Here is a 16,154-nt window from a genome sequence, read left to right as displayed (position 1 = left end):
GCTAGAGGCTGAGGGCAGTGAGGAGGATAAAGCTGACAATGTCACAGACTGAGGAGGAGTAGAAGAGTGTTCAGACCCAGGATAACTTACCAGGAGCTACATGATGTGGAGATAGAGCACTACAGGGTGGACAGAGGCATACTTCAGCAAATCACTGAGCTGTGCCGGCCTCAACTCAGACCTAGAGCCAAGAGAAGGGAACCCATCCCAGTAGATACCAAGGTGTGTGTAGCCTTAAGAATTCTAGCTACAGGTACTTTCCAAAGACCTACTGGGGACATCATGGGTGGCTCATAGGCATCTGCATTCAGGGTACCCCACCAGTTCCTGTATGCCATGCTACCACATGCTGGTGAGCAGATTTATTTCCCCAACACCCGTGAGGAGAGGACCAGCATTATGCATCTCTTCCACCATGTAGCAGAATACCCAGAGGTACTGGATGCGATAGACTGCACACACATCTACATCAAAGCATCACCCGGTGAACAGGGTAGGGTCTACATAAACCGCAAAGGATTCCCCTCCATCAACTGCCTGGTTGTGTGCAATGCCCAGGGCATTATAATGAATGTGTGTGCTGGGAGCCCTGGAAGCTATCACGACTCCCACATCTGGCATTCATCACAGCTGTACCAGGCATTTCCAATCACTCAAAACAGAACTAATAACCAACACCAATGGATGAAAGCAGAAGGAAAACAACAGCAGAGTTCAAATCCACAAAAAACAATTTATTGTATATACACATCAAGGATTTAATGCTTTCATTAAGACTGTAACATAAGCTTCTTCAGAATTACAACCATCTAAAATCAGCTGGCTTAAATATTCCTCCCCCCAAAAATCAAATGACTAAAATTGCCAATAGCATTAAAAATACATTTAAATGAATTTAATTTAAAGAACTATGTTGGTAGCTAAAATTAAACACTAGTGTGTTTCCAGGTTTAAATAACACAATCTCCATTGCTAGTGTCTTAAGGTTACTGTCTTATAAGGTTTATGATATTGAGTTTGAATTGCTGTTTTAATTGCTTATATTCATTAGTTCAGATGGTTTTAAGTCAGTTATTTTTAATGCTATTGGCAATTTTTAGTCATGTGATTTTTTTTGGAAGTTGATTTTTAGGTGGTTGTGATTCTGAAGAAGTTTGTGTTACAGTCTTAATGAAAGCTCGAAATCCTTGCTGTGTCTCTACAATAAATAGTTTTTTTGTGGATTTGGACTCCACTGCTGTTTTCCTTCTGCTTTTATCCATTGGTGTACCATGCCTTTGCCAGTGGGGGCATCCCGTATAGCCATCTGGTGGGGGATGCTGGCTATGCACTGGAGTTGTGGATGATGACAACCATCAGAAATGCACAAACACCCACACAGGAACACCATAATGAGACACACACACAAACCAGGATCATTTTAAAGCATGTGTTTGGGATGTTCAAATCACAGATCCACTGCCTTAACATATCTGGTGGAGCCTTGCAGTACTCTCCAGCTACATGTGCACACATGTTCATAGTATGTGTCGTGTTACACAATATGATCCTATGGAAACAGCTGCAGCAGGAACAGCACGAGGAAGGGCCACACAGCCCACCACCATTGGCAAGGTCCCCACAGGCACAGAGAGACACAGAGGAGAAAGCCACTGAGCCTGATCCTGTAGGCAGACAGAGACATGCACAGTATGCTCGGGCCTTGGCAAAGAGGCAATGCATAGCACACAGAATGACACTGTAGGGACCCCAGGGACTGACACCTCTCTCTGACTCGTACACACAGTAAAATGGATGACACACACATCACACTACCTATAACTTACCATGTATAGGCAGTGTACTGTGTGCATCCAACATAGGCGGCCCTCAAGCACCATCTTCACAACTGCACAAGATAAGTCAGTCTTCTTAACAATAAATGAATGGATTAGTATGTTTTGCTAGCATATCTATGGTAATGCTGCACGCATGCAAGGAAATGGGGTGGCCTACTGCGATAGCAGCAGGCAACTGACAGCTATGTGGGACACAAGGAAATGTCTGCCCAAAACTGGCCTCCCCACACTATGCAGTAGTACCCAAGGTGGCAAATCCCACTGTAGTATGTGTGTGGGGACAATTAACTGGGGGGTTCATAGGTCAGAGGCATGGATGTCAGTGTGGGGTTCCCATACCCACCCCTCGCATCCACACAGCAAGTCAGATATAGAAAATGACAGAGAAATGTCTGGTAAAGGCACACAAATGGCGGCAATGGTGAATTACCCCCTACAGACTCACACAGTGATAGCACAGCAGGACTCACAGTTGCAGTAAGGCTGTGATGGGTAAGACATCTGAAGTTCAAATGTATGCCATTACAATCTGACCTGTGCTCTTTACTGATATGCTTCTAGTCCCCAAGACAGTGCATGATAGTATGGTAAATGGAAACAAAATGTAAAGCAAATATCAGCACAGTCTGTGCAAATTTGTACAGTTGACAGGTGTGCCACCCCCCATAGTTTTTTTTTTTCTTTATTTTACATTTGTTTACCAGGAAAGTCTGATTGGACACAGGTCCATTTTTAGTAGAGGCCCGGGGAGAAAACCTCCAAGGAAAATCACAAAACATAAAACAATACCATATAAAACATTACAGTTACAGTACATTAAGCTTACATACATAATATGGCAGAGATTAACAATTCAGAGATTAACAACTCACGTAGTAGTCTGTCATCAAGGTACAGAGTGTAAAATATATATTTTTTCCAGCAAGTAAATATCAATGGGATTGGCAAGCTTTCAGGAGAAAAGTGTCTTTACATAGCTGAGGTTCTGTGACAGTATCCTGGTGTGGTTTAGCCTGGATATTGACATGAGCATAGCCAGTTAATTAGGTAGTGGGTTTTTAGAAGTTTTTTGAAATGGGAGGTAGAGGTGGTAGAAGTTATATGGCTAGGTAGTGAGTTCCAGTTTTTGGCCGTGGTGCTGGCAATGAGGGATTTACCAGCATCATATTTGTGCTTGATGACAGTTATGAGATTCTTTTTACTAGACCGTAAGGTTCTAGAGGGAATATGGGGCTGTATAAGTTGCTGTAGTGCTGGGTTTGTATCAAGACTAGTATAGTTTGTGTGCAATGGATAGTTGATTGAGTAGTAGTATATGATGCAACTCTAGCCAGTTGAGCTGATTAAGGAATAGACAGTGGTGGGACCTGTTTGAGCTTTCGGTAGCAAACTTGGCAATCTTGTTAAGGCAAGATTCCATTTTATTTAGGTCTGTTTGATGGAGATTAGCTAAGATGGGAGAGGCATATAGGAGGATAGATAGAAGATGAGTCCTATTAGTGGTTGCTTTGGAAGATTTAGTGATAAAGTATTTGTTCCTGTAAAGGAGGCCAAGTTTTTTTGTGTATTTTCTTGATGGTTTGTGCTATGTGGATATCGAATTTCAGGTTATTGTCCATTTCTACGCCTAGCAGTTTGGTGTGTATGGTTGGGCTGATTTGAATGTTATCTTTGAAACTGATGCAAAAATTATTATTTAGGGGAGGTGGTCTGCCTGGGCCAAAAATAAGTTTTGGTGGGGGGATTTAGAAGAAGTTTGATTTTAGTGAACCAAGTTTCAGCTAGGGTGAAGGTATTTTGGGTTAGGGATTGCAGTTTGCTTAGGGTAGGGTAGGGGAGGCACAAATAAGGGTGGTGTCATCTGCATATTGTCCTATTGATGTAGAGGGTAAGGCTGAAGAGATCTGGTTAGTAAATATAGAGAACAGCAAGGGGCCAAGAATAGACTCTAGAGGGACACCTATGGTTACTGGTAACAGGGGGTAGTTGGTCTTTGCAGATAACTGCTTGCTGATGGCCTGATAAGTAGCTGCTGAACCATGATATAGAGAAGGGACCTATTTTTAGGGTAGATAGAGTATTGAGAAGCATACTGTGGTTTACCATATCAAAGGCTTTTGATAAGTCTAAGAATATTCAAGATACAAATAGACTGTTGTTTCTGTGGAGATTAACTATATTGGTGAATGATAGTAGGGCTGTGGTGGTGCTGTGGGAAGGTCTAAATCCATGCTGGGATATGGAGAGAAGGTTCTAATTTTGGAGATACTGTATTAGTTGAGTGTGTACTACTCTTTCTAATATTTTGGATAAAGGTGATAGGATTACTATTGGATGATAATTGGTGAGCTCTAAGGAGTTACTTCCTTTGTGCAGTGAAATAATATGTGATGTTTTCCAAGGGACGGGTACCTTACATTCTGATATAGACCTATTTATGAGAATAGAGACAGGATAGGCTATAGCATCAGCTGATATGTGAAGGAAATCTGCTGGTAGATTTTCAGCTGCTAGTGTGTGGTTTAAGTTTTTTAAGGAGTTTGGAAATCACCTTGGTGGACACAGGGTGTAGGGTGAAATTGTGGGTATTGTAGATTGGGGTGGGTTGGGGTATTTATTGGTGTGGGGCTGTTAGTACTGTTTTGGGCATTGACGAGGGTCTGGACAGTATCGGTAAAGAATTTTTTAAACTGTGTGGGAGTATTTTCAAGATTATTTGGTAGCACTGGGAAAGGAGTAGTGGATTTTCCTGGGTGGAGTATGCCATTTAAAGTAGCCCAAAATTTTTGCGGATTGTAAGCATATTTCTCTTGCGTGTTTTTATAGTAGTTAGTGTTGTCCAATTTGATTTGCATTTTGGCTTTGTTACAGAATTCTAGATAGTTTTGCCTCAAACTTGTGAATCTGTTTTTCTGATACTGGATCCAGGCCTTGTCTCTTTCTTTCATTATTGTTTTAGTTTCTTTTCTTAGCCATGGGGCATATTTAGTTTTTAACTCTAATGGTTCAGGAGGGTGCATGATGGTTTAAGATTTTTAGGAAGGTCATGTTAAAGTGTTCTATGGTTTCACCTAGAGGTAGTTGTTTTGGGGGGCCCAGTTACAGCTGTTTAGTGCATTGATGAAGTCAGTGGTTATAAAGTTCTTTTTGTTGTGAACTACTCTGATGATGGGTTGGCTGATAGTTTGGGATCTGTTCCTAATTAGGTAAGTTGGATGATGGTCACTTAGACTATCTGGAAGACAGCCAGATTGCTGTGCATGAGTGGGGTCCGATACCAGGATCCAGTCTAAGACTGACTGGTGTTTGGATGATTTGTCAACTCTAGTTGGCTAGTTATGGTTTGGGTAAACCTGTGAAGGTTTATAAAGGCAGAAGGGTTGTGGCTGGAGCAGTTAAGCCAGTCAATAATAAAGTCCTTTAATAGTATGGATGCATCATACAAATATTTCTCTGGTAAAGCAGTATGATGATCTGAGGATGTCTGGCACTAGGTAGGTAATGACACAATACATTGCAGTGTCAGACTACAGATATGTCAGAATATATCTGCTAAACAAACCCCGTACCCCGAGGAAAGTCCTGCAAAGTCCTAAGAGGTATGGCTGTAACACACAGAACTCTGGACTGGAGTACACCTATCTCTTAAATGGAGTCCCACTGTAACTATAGAAGGTCACACTGGGCATACTCCTACACATAGAGAATCGCAGGACATGTTGGAACCCACATCGGACTATATGACTGTATTATCTATATATGTTTGTGCATAGAGACAGCTACGTACATCTTAACTGTCCCCCCCCCACACACACACACACATCAGACATGATCACCCTCAGCTAGCTGTAGGTGGCCCATATGTGATATATCTGCAGCTGTTGTGTGAAATACACAGACATATATATGGGCAACAGATAACATATGTCAAGCATACACACACATAGATGTGGGGAAGTGCGAGACAGACAGTGATAGAGAGAGAGAGAGACACAGGGGGACACAGATAGAGTGAGTCACACACACAGATACCCTGAATGGCATACAGTGATGTCCTGCTGTGGACAGTGGCATATCAGTTGTAAACAGTTGCACGTGCCAGAATAAAAGGTGAGCCCCATTGTGTAATAGTACTGAGATTGGGTTTATAATATCACTTCACCTGCCTGTGTGTGTGCGTGCGTGCGTGCGTGTGTGTGTGTGTGTGTGTGTGTGTGTGTGTGTGTGTGTGTGTGTGTGTGTGTGTGTGTGTGTGTGTGTGTGTGTGTGTGTGTGTGTGTGTGCGTGTTCCCAGTGCCCCACTTTATCAGTCCTGCTGATGTCATTCCTCTTTTGGCAGCCCAGTTCCCAGTGCCCCACTTTATCAGTGCTGCTGATGTCATTCCCCCTTTGGTAGTCCAGTAAGCTCCATAGCATGTGCAATAACTGTGTAACACTATACTACAAATCACTAGATAGGCAGGGGTTCTACTCTCAGATCCGGCAAATGTGTGTGTGGGTGTATAAGTGTGTATATAAGAAGTATTTTGATAAGTTTCCCACAGAGTGCCCTACTTTATCAGTCCTGTCGATGTCATTCCCCTTATCAGCACCTTTGGCCAGTTGTCCACCTAGTAAGCTCTGTAGTACATGCGATAACTGTGTAACACTATACTACAAATCATTAGAAAGGCAGGGATTTTACTCTCACAGCTGGTAAATGTGTGTGTGGGTGTATAAGTGTGTGTGTAAGTGTGTATGTTTGTAAGAAGAAGTATTTTGATAAGTTCCCCACCCAGTGCCCCACTTTATCAGTCCTGCTGATGTCATTACTCTTATCAGCACCTTTGGCCAGTTGTTAGCCCAGTATCCTCTGTAATGCATGCAATAACTGTGTAGAACTCTAGTACAAATCACTAGAGATGCAGGGGCTGTATCCTCAGATCTGGCAAATGTGTGAGAGTGTGTGTGTGTGTATGTGTGTGTGTGTGTGTGTGTGTGTGTGTGTGTGTGTGTGTGTGTGTGTGTGTGTAAGAATCATATCCTGTGTGTGTTATACCATTTTGAGTTGTGTACCACCCTGTACACTTCCCATCACCCTACATTACAAGGCCTGCTGATGTCATTCACCTTAGAAGTACCTATGGACAAGGTGAATTCATATAAGCTCCGTGGCACATCTGATAACTGTGTAACGCTATGATAGAAATAACTAGATAGGTAGTGGTTCTAATCTCAATATCGGCAAGTGTGTCTGTGTGTGTGTGTGTGTGTGTGTGTGTGTGTGTGTGTGTGTGTGTGTGTGTGTGTGTGTGTGTGTGTGTGTGTGTGTGTGTGCGTGTGTGTGTGCGTGTGTTGGGTTAACTGTGTACCACTATAATAGAAATAACTAGATAGGTAGCGGTTCTAATCTCAATACAGGCAAGTGTGTGTGTTGGGTTGAGAATCATATCCTGTGAGGGTTATACCATTTTGAGTTATAAACCATCCTGTACACTTTCCATCACTCTACTTTACAAGGCCTGCTGATGTCATTCACCTTAGAAGTACCTTGGGACAAGGTGAATTCAAATAAGCTCCGTGGCTCATCTGATAATGCATAACACTATAGTAGAACTAACTATATAGGTAGGGGTTCTAATCCCAATAGTAGCAACTGTCTGTGTGTGTGTTTTTGGTGAGAATCATATCCTGTGTAGGTTATACCATTTTGATGTGTGTACCATCCTCACCTGTTTACCACCTCCCCATGGCATTACTTTATATAGCCTGTTAATGGCACCTGCCTCGCATGCAGCATGTTAAACCATTGTACAGGCCATACCAGTCATCTGTCCAGATGTCTACAGAATATCTGGATGTTTGCAACCCGTAGATGGACTGTGTGCCCTAACAATGTCCATGTATGTGATATTGTTGCCAAATAGGTCACAGTTAGTGTACTGACACACATGCCAGCATCAGATATCATACCTGATTGAAACATCATGCTGATGCGTCTGTTACCTGATCAATTGTCCAGACTTGTAGGAGCAATAGATGACTCCAGTTGCTATTTCTAGTGGGTTATCTCACCATCCATGAAGGCATCCACAACGTTACGTGATGTAAGTGGTAGTGGGTTATGTCCCATATATATAATCTATGTGGGGCATGTCGTGTGTATGTAGCACTGTAGTACATTAAAGTGGATATGTAGGTTTATGAATCTGCCTTTTGTCAATTGTGTTTGTGTTACTGTATGCACATCCCCTGTGTCAGTCTTTACTGCATGTAAGCAAAGGATATACCATTTTGTCTCCCTGTTCCACCCTGTGAAAACAGGAATACATACCACAACCCTGTCATACACAGTACCATGCATGCCCTCACCAACTTCATCAGGGTTGAGTGTATGGGAAAGAAATGGCAGGGGCAACAGGTGCTGATATGTGAATCTGTTGCAGTTGATCTAATAGATAAACTTGTGAGGGACCTACAGACAGTATTCCAGTAACCTGTCCCATATCTATGAGCCTGTGGTACTACACGGCACTTAGGTGACATGTCTGAAGACTACCTGTCTGTGACAAAGGGTATGTACACAAGGTCACACTCTCTGACAACAGTGTCTATCACACACTGTTGCATGTATACACACCTGGTAAACATACATATAAAGCTGTAACTTTGCTATGAAATGGTTGGTGTATTTCCACTCTGCTATACTCCACATTGGTAATGTCTGCAGGACCACAGCCTGCAGACACACAGACACCTGGAACATAAACAGAATACAACATGACAGCCTGCATTCAGTCAGTGGTACTAACAGCAATAATGCATCATGGCTAATAAGGTGCATACACCTTTATGTGTACCTATAACAAATGCAAACAGACAGCACCCTACATGGTATTACATAGCTACACTGTACTATATTCACCCTGTGCATCAGACCCATATTAATCTGTGCCTGCATTGATGGTATGGCTGACAGGGATGTGGCACAGCTATCATCATATGCACAGGGTGTGGTGTGGTTTGACAGAGGTCAAGGCTGGGCCATATGGTTAACATCTATGTGTGTGTGTGTTTGGAGGGGTATCCTATAGATAGGCTGTGCAGAGGTGCTGTGTGTGTCTGGAGGTGACCTGCCTGTGATATAGATATGTGTGTGTGTGTATGTATGCACACAGTAATAGCATGTGGCTGCCCTACACAGGGGTATGTTGGACAGCTGTGGACAATACATGGCAGGGTGTCCAGTTCACCATCTCCAGCCACAGTCATGTGAACTGGTCCTTCCCGGGGTCTCAGTGGCACCACCAGGCCCAAGGCCAGTTGTAGTACTGCTTCCTGATGGTGACTGCTGTATGTTGTATTTGTATCCCTGATGGGAATGGCCAGGACCACGTGCCCATGGCCTGCTCCATTGTGATGTGGACAGCAACCCACCTTTGGAAGTGCTCGTGTCACTGCCACTATGGGAGTGTGAATGTGCATGGCCCCGTAGACTCTCAGCTGATGTTGGTGCTGACCTATGTCCATGTGGCCAGTTCCTCATGACCTCAGTATTTTGACATGTGGCCTCAACAAGGTCACATATGTCACCACATAAATCAGGAAGAGTTGCATCCACCACCCTGAGTTTTTGTCTGGTGCTTCATTCACTACGTGCCTATGCATCCATGCAATCCCAAAACATGCATCTGGTGACACCTGCTGTGGCATTTGTGACAGCTAATTGATGAGCAGCAGTAGTCCTGCGAGCACCCCTGTCCATCCACCTGTGTGGGACCTTGCCTGCACTCTGTATATGGCCAGTGCCTACACTCAAACCTACCATAGTCACCACACTACCCTGTTCCATACCACCACCTGCCAACTGTCCATCATCTGTAACTGCTGGGGATGGGGCAAGTGTGGGCATTGTGACTGTGTGCGGGGACATATTGGATAACTGTGAGATGACAACTGATTGCAGAGATTAAGCCCCTGACAACACCACCTGTGCCTGAATGTAACCATCATCATTGCCAGAGTCTGCAGAGACACTGACATCAGATTCTGATTGGGAGGGACCGCGACCACCATAACCACCTGTGGGGGAAAGACAACATATGTAAATTAATACCTGCATTATACTGTTTGCTGATACACATGCACACATGCACACACACATGCACACACACACACACACACACACACACACACACACACACACACACACACACACACACACAAACACACACGTGAGGTAGCAGACAGGCATTACACAGACCTCACAATAGCTAATTATGACATTCACAACATAGTCAGACCACTACACACACACCCTGGACAGGCCCTCAACATCATACAGTGCAGCCCTTTCCACTTAATGTTACTACTTATATTCACCTCTGTGATTTGTGAGTAGTGTTAGTAGGTGATGGGCCTTCAAGTAGCACACACTGCACCCATGTACACATAATTGCTGTTCACCTGTATAGCACAGTGGCAACTACTACAAAACATACTTCTCAACTGTACAGAGTGTCCCTGAATGTCTACATGTGTGGCTTATATTTCTGGTCTGTTTGTCATAAATCCTGTGTTTGTCTGACACATTACTGGGATAATATGAGGACTGGTGTCACTAATTAATTACATATTTTGAGTCTCACACGTCAAAACCTGAAGCACATATATGTTACAACAGAACCGGTTACACTAACAACCTTCTAAGCTTACAGTGGATATTATAAGTGTTGACACCACTGTTAACATGTCAGGTTTCTCTGATATATAACAAGAGACCACAGAAATCATGTGATAACATTTTCCACCCTCAATGTGACTTATAACCTGTGCAATCCAATTGGAGGACAAATACATCGGTTAGGGGTAACATGTAGAAGTTGAAATACATACAATAGGCTGGTTGCATGACTGTGCACACCCTTAAACTAATACTTTGTTAAAGCACCTTTTAATTTCATAACGGCAGTCAGTCCTCTTGGGAAGTTGTTTATCAACATGGCACATCTCGACTTAGCAATATTTGTACACTCTCCCTTGCAGAAGCCCGACAACTCTGTCAAACTGTGAGGGCATCACTTCTGCATAGGCCTCTTCAAGGCATCCCACAGATTTTCTGTTGGATGTATGTGTGGACAGTGGCTGGGACATTCCAAAATGTTGACTTTCCTCTGGTGAAGACATTCTTTTATGGAGTTTGTTGTATGGTGTGGGTCATTGTTGTGTGGAAAGTTGTAAGTCCTCTCCATGACACATAAAGATTTTGGACCAAAAGGGACTGGTATTTTGAACTATTCCTAATCCCCTCCACCTTGGATAAAGACCTACTTCCAGCTTATGAACAGCAAACCCAAAACAGGACACTGCCATCACCATGCCTCACCATGGGGATGGTGTTCTTTTGGTGATTCACAGTGTTATTCTTGTGCCACACAAACCTTTTGGTATTGTGGCCAAAAAGTGCAATCTTGGTCTCATTACACCATAACACATTTCCCCACATTTCCCCACATGCTATTGGGAGACCTGATGTATTTTTCTTGAGAAATTCGTCAGACCTGGATGTTGTTCTGTGTATGAGAAGGCTTCCATATTCCAAACCTACCCCATAGGCCAGACGTGGAGAATATGGGAGATTGTTGTCACTTGTAGTACACAACTGGTACTTGCCAGAGATTCCTGCAACTCGTGTAGTGTTGCTGTAGGTCTCCTGGCAGCCTCCCTGACCAGTTTGGGTCATGTCTTTTCCACACATTTGGAGGGATGTCCAGTTCTTTGCAATGTCACTGTTGCCCCATATTTCCACCATCATTTTATGACTGTCTCCACTGTGTTCCATGGTATATGCAAGGCTGTGGAAATGTGTGTGTACCCTTCTCTGGGCTGATACCTTTCACAAATGAGATCCCTTTGCTGCTTTGTAAGGTGTATGTGAATTATGGCTGCTGCTGTAGCAGGCAACTGAGTAAATTTAGGATAATCCTGGTAGGACAGCTGACCATTATTTGCTGTTAATTAAAGAGTCTCTGTAATTGATGTGTACCCAAGAAACCGTAATGCTGTAATAATATCAAAAGCTGCTTCAACACAGTATTAGCTTCAACCTGTGCACACATATGCATCTAGCTTCTTGTAAGTTTTTTATGTCATAATTGTTCCCCTAATTGATTTGTTTGTATTACAACTGAATTGTACAGGTTATAGGTCACATGAAAGGTTGGAAGCGTTCAGAAAAGTTTTATTGTGCTCTTATATTTGTATATCATAAATACCTGGCATTGTAACAGGTGTGTGCACACCATTTATATGCACTGTATAACACTAATTTATAAAATATGTCCCTAGTTTTGGCCCTTCATTCCCCATTTTGTCAGTATTTGTCCAGATTTCTTGCAATGACAGGTCGTGAGGTATGCTACAGATATGTGACATCTCCTGCAAATAGCCCCCTGTGATGACCACTGTGATGCAATACAGTTAACCCCACCACAAGTGAACATGTAGCTATTGCAAAATGGCTGAGAGTAACAGTTGTGTGCATGGTCACATGCATGTCCTTAACATGCCTGGGGTACTGTTGAGCCACAACTGGAAAATCCCATACTCACCGGCTTCAGGCTGCTGTTCCACATGCAGACCAGGGGGACCTATGTAGTTGTGGGGGAGAGGTATTGTCAGCACTCACATTTGGCATTGGTACAAGATGAATGCTACGTTTCTGCACAGGTACAGTACAAGCTATGATAGTACACAATTTGCTGTCGCTCACCATAGATGTGCACTTGTGTCCATTACTTAACCCCACCCAAAAATTCAGTTTGAACTGACATATGCATTGAGAAACTCTATAGAAGACAGTATGACTGCTACATGATTAAATTGATGTGCACTGTGGCCTTACCTGGATGCTCCTCGCCTGTTGCCTGGGTGCCACCCACCTCCATGACTTATGTTTTATGTGTTTGCTGTTTTGTGGGGGCTGCCCCAAGCTTGGCAAGAAGCTCCATTGTTGCCGTAAGTGGGGCCTGTGTGGCTGGACCCCCACCTGTAGCAGTATGGTCCCTGGCCACGGCAGCAGCCCTTTACTGGGCATGACGTATCAGGTCAGTTACCCGATGCCTGACCTGATGGTATGTGCAGCCATGGTTGCTGAAAGCATTCACTCTGTGGACAAGGTCATCCCACAGGGCAGTCTGGTCCTGCCAATTTTGCTGGCTCCAGCCTAACAGCATTGCATGGTGCTGCATTATTGCATCAGTGATAGCTGCATTCTCCTCTGCAATGTATGCTGGCTGACGCTGCATGCCACTTGGAAGACATAAACAGGGAAACACATCACAGGACCTCAGACATTACCCAGTGTTATTTACAGATCCAACACATCAATATTGCCTATCATTAGCCACCACTTCCAACCACATCATACCCCTGTCATCTATCAGCACAGTATGAACCTGCATTGCACTCCTTGTCCTGATGTGTCATGTTCCCCCCATTGAGGGCCAGTATATTGCATAAACCACCATTCATCATTCAAGTTTGTGTAGATAGATGACAGTGACCTTCTTCCTTGCAGATGGGATTTCAATGGTGCTCAGGCTTTGCTTGCATACAGTGTGTAATGGAGCTGGAAGCATATGCCTGAGTTCATGTAGGATGCAGACAGGAATGTTATCAGGTCCCATGAAGATTTGCTTTTGTTGACTTTGATTAGGAAGTATGGTCCTGTTCCCTGATGAGGGGAGGGGTGCGGGTGCTGTGCATATCCACCTATACTGATGGTGAGCCAGAGGTGTGATGTTTGCCCTAAACCTGTCTGCAGCACATTGGCTATAGCTATAGTGTGTGTGTATGTGGTGTGATTTACTACCATTACAGGGTGGGTTGGGTTGCTGCCTCTGAGATTGTAGACATATATGAATACAACCTTGTGATTGCCCTTGGTGGATGTGTCCAATTTGTACTCATAGTTAGCCTTACAGTAATCAACCTGTGGCCTCATATGCTCATTCAGACAAAGGTTGACTTGCTGCCATGTCGGTGCCTGCTCCTACTTTGCCTTGTACAGCCAATATAGTGACCAATTATGAGGTTTGTGTATTGCTGCTGTCCAGCAAAGGGGATTACTCCACTTTGGTGGAGACAGGTTTTACAAGTAAGGTATTGCTGAGCCCATACAGCTATGTAGGTGGTCATATACCTGTTTGTATTAGGCATGGACACAAGATCATAACACAGTTGGACACCTCTCCAATTTCAACCTCATAATCATGTCTGTGTCAGGGCAATGCAACAACCAGTAGCTGTGGAAATCTAACTCTGTTGGATGCACAGAAACTAAGATTACATAGGTGTACAACATGTATGTTTTATTTACCTGATGTTTTGCATCCCATATCTGTTGTTATGAGGCAGCCAGGTACACCTACTCATACATACATGTGCACAGGTAATACCTGATATACATTTCTGTTCTATATCAATATGGTACACTGTATTTACACTCTTGCTACTCAGTCATTCCTGTCAACCTGTTAGAGCAGGACATCTGGGGGATGCCGCACATACATGGGGGGGGGGGGTGATGAGCCAAAATTAATGACACTTTCTTAATATTACTGTAACACACTTAAGTTGTTTGATAGCACAGTAGCCTTTGCATTCACAGACATACCCTGGAGGATGTCCGATGCTCATATGGCAGGACGAAAGGAGAAAGGCTAGGAGTGTGGTAGTGAGGGAAGGAACTTTTAATGTCAGCAGTATGACTTGTATGGGAACAGAGCTAGCTGATATGATGGACAGAAGGAAGGTTGATATATTGTATGTGCAAGAGGCCAGATGGAAGAGAGGTAAGGCTGGGTGTAATGGAGTCAGGTCCAAATAGTTCTATCATGGTGTGGATGGGATGAGAAGTTTTGTAGGGTTTATCCTGAAGGAACAGTATGCCAGGAGTGTTTTTGGAGGTGAAAACAGTGTCAGATAGAGTGATGTTTATGAAGCTGGAAATCAGTGATGTAATGATGACTGTTGTTAGTGCATATGTTCCGCTAGTTGTGTGTGCGATGGATGAGGCAGAAAAACTTTAGAGTGATTTGGATGAAGTGGTGATGACTGTACCCAAGGGTGAGAGAGTGGTGATTGGAGCAGATATCAATGGGCATGTTCGTGAAGGGAACAGAGGGGATGCAGAAGTGATCGGTAGGTATGGTGTTAAGCAAAGGAATGCAGAAGGTGAGATCGTGGTGGAGACTGCAAAAAGGATGGACATGGGTGTGGTAATATGTATTTTAAAAAGACAGAGGAGCATAGGGTGACATACAAGAGTGGAGGAAAATGCACACAGGTGGATTGCCTCCTATGCAGGAGGGCCTATTTGAAGGAGATTGGAGACTGTAAAGTGGTGACAGGGGGAAGTGTAGTTAGCCAGCATGGAATGTTGGTCTGTGGAATGAAGTTGGTGATCAAGAGGAAGAGGATGAGTGTGAGATCAGCACCAAGGATCAAATGGTGGAAACTGAAAAAGGCTGACTGTGAGGTTGAGTTCAGGGAAGAGTTAAGACAGGCAGTGGGTAGCAGTGAAGAGTTACCGAATATCTGTGCAAGTATAGCAGAGCTAGTAAGGGAGACAACTAGAAAGGTGCTGCATGTGACATCTGGAAAGAGGAAGTAGGACAAGGAGACCTGGTGGTGGAATGAGGAAGTACAGGGGAGCATACAGAGAAAGAGGTTGGTGAAGAAGAAGTGGGATTGTTAGAGAGATGAAGAAAGTAGACAGGATTATAAGGAGAAGAGGTGCATGGCAAAGAGAGAGGTGGCGAAGGCTAAGGATGAGGCATATGAAGGGTTGTTTGAAAGGTTGGACACTAAGGATGGAGAATAGGACCTGTACTGATTGGCTAGACAGAGGGACCTAGCTAGGAAGGATGTGCAGCAGATAAGGGTGATAAAGGATAATGAGGGAAACATACTCACAAGTGAGGAGAGTGTGTTGAGCAGATGGAAAGAGTACTTTGAGAGGCTGTTGAATGAAGAGAATGAGAGAGAGAGAAAATGTTGGATGATGTGGGTATGGTGAATTAGGAAGTGCAATGGATTAGCAAGGAGGAAGTAAGGATAGCTATGAAGAGGATTAAGAATGGAAAGCTGTTGGTCCAGATAACATACCTGTGGAAGCATGGAGGTGTTTAGGAGAAATGGGAGTGGTCTTTTTAACCAGATTGTTTAATGTAATCTTGGAAAGTGAGAGGATGCATGAGGAGTGGAGAAAAAGTGTTTGGGTACCGATTATAAAAATAAGGGTGATGTGCAGAGCTGTAGTAACTACAGAGGGAT

Source organism: Protopterus annectens, chromosome 1.part1 (assembly GCF_019279795.1).
Source record: "Protopterus annectens isolate FY-2018-M chromosome 1.part1, PAN1.0, whole genome shotgun sequence".
Classification (NCBI taxonomy): Eukaryota; Metazoa; Chordata; order Ceratodontiformes; family Protopteridae; genus Protopterus; species Protopterus annectens.
This window is presented reverse-complemented; position numbering follows the sequence as displayed.